The sequence below is a fragment of the Mandrillus leucophaeus genome, unplaced genomic scaffold, assembly GCF_000951045.1.
Source record: "Mandrillus leucophaeus isolate KB7577 unplaced genomic scaffold, Mleu.le_1.0 Scaffold980, whole genome shotgun sequence".
NCBI classification, from domain to species: Eukaryota; Metazoa; Chordata; class Mammalia; order Primates; family Cercopithecidae; genus Mandrillus; species Mandrillus leucophaeus.
The window spans coordinates 176,692-178,280 of record NW_012110697.1 but is presented as its reverse complement, the minus strand read 5'-3'; the positions used below and the strand labels follow the sequence as shown (position 1 = coordinate 178,280).

Genomic DNA, 1,589 nt, shown 5'->3' with positions numbered 1-1,589 from the left:
AATACAAAAAAAAAAAAAAGAAAAAAAAGAAATTAGCTGGGTGTGGTGGCGCGCACCTGTAGTCCCAGCTACTCAGGGAGTCTGAGGAAGGAGAATTGCTTGAACCCAGGAGGCAGAGGTTGCAGTGAGCCAAGATTGCGCCACTGCACTCCATCCTGGGTGACAGAGGGAGATTCCATCTCAAAAGAAAAAAAAAATACAAAAATTAGGTGTGCATGGTGATGTGTGCCCGTAGTCCCAGCTACTCAGGGAGGCTGACACAGGAGAATCACTTGAACGCAGGAGGCGGAGGTTGCAATGAGCCTAGATCATGCCACTACACTCTGACCTGGGCAACAGAGCGAGACTCCGTCTCAAAAAAAAGAAGGCCTGGCACGGTGGCTCACGCCTGTAATCCCAGCACTTTGGGAGGCCAAGGCAGGTAGATCACCTGAGGTTGGGAGTTTGACACCAGCCTGGCCAACATGGAGAAACCCTGTCTCTACTAAAAATACAGAAAATTAGCCAGGCATGGTGGCACATGCCTGTAATCCCAGCTATTTGGGAGGCTGAGGCAGGAGAATCGCTTGAACCCAGGAGGCGGAGGTTGAGGTGAGCCAAGATCACGCCATTGCATTCCAGCCTGGGCAACAAGACCGAAACTTTGCCTAAAGAAAAAAAAAGGCAGCCAGGAATAGTAAAAAGAATATTGGTTTTAGAACTCATACTGCCACATTTTGATTCCTGAACAATCTCTTATTAATTGTGATTTTTAACATCTTTGTGGTTGTTTTCACATTTTTAAGTGAAGAGAGAGCACATTCATTGTAGAGATTTGGGGATTAACAATAACACAGTCAGGTCCCTAGCACATACTATGTATTCAATGATTGGTGGCTAATATTTTTTCTTCACAAAATTTGGGCCTACTCCACTGGACTCCTCAGGTAAGAAGGAGAAAGGGCCAACCCCTGAAGAAGCAATACAGAAACTGAAGGAGACAGAGAAGATACTGATCAAGAAACAGGAATTTTTGGAGCAGAAGATTCAACAGGAGCTACAAACAGCCAAGAAGTATGGGACCAAGAATAAGAGAGGTAATGAGGGAAACAAGCCTATGGGGAGGGCCCAGATGGGAAGCAGGTGCTTCTGACCCTTGATGTTAAGGGTATCGGCTGGGTCAGCTGCCCTACAGGCTTTGCGGAGGAAGAAAAGATTCGAACAGCAGCTGGCACAAACTGACGGGACTTTATCCACCCTGGAGTTTCAGCGTGAGGCCATTGAGAATGCCACCACCAATGCAGAAGTCCTTCGTACCATGGAGCTTGCTGCCCAAGGCATGAAGAAAGCCTACCAGGACATGTGGGTACGGGGAAGGGGTGGAGGGGACTCAAGAACTGGGAAGAGTGGCTTGCTATCACACTTTAAACTTTTTTCCCCCTCCCCGAGACAGAGTCTTGCTCTGTGGCCCAGACTGGAGTGCAGTGGCGCAATCTCGGCTCACTGCAAGCTCCGCCTCCCGGGTTCACGCCATTCTCCTGCCTCCGCCTCCCAAGTAGCTGGGACTACAGGCGCTTACCACCTCGCCCGGCTAATTTTTTTTTTTTTTT

General features: G+C 48.6%; 2 protein-coding genes across 6 annotated transcripts in view; both read left to right on the top strand.

Moving 5' to 3' along the window:
- LOC105532722 (magnesium-dependent phosphatase 1) overlaps positions 1-1,589 on the top strand; it is a 12,761-nt gene that overhangs the window by 3,190 nt on the left and 7,982 nt on the right. The window lies entirely within an intron of this gene.
- The window catches only part of CHMP4A (charged multivesicular body protein 4A), a 13,414-nt gene continuing 12,750 nt past the window's right edge, over positions 926-1,589 (top strand). Inside the window, exons 1-2 of one of the 2 annotated variants that reach the window (XM_011970977.1) lie at positions 926-1,076; positions 1,244-1,345. The gene's annotated coding sequence lies outside the window, so the exon portion shown is untranslated. The remainder of the gene's footprint in view (positions 1,077-1,243; positions 1,346-1,589) is intronic. The other variant, XM_011970976.1, reaches the window with a different exon arrangement.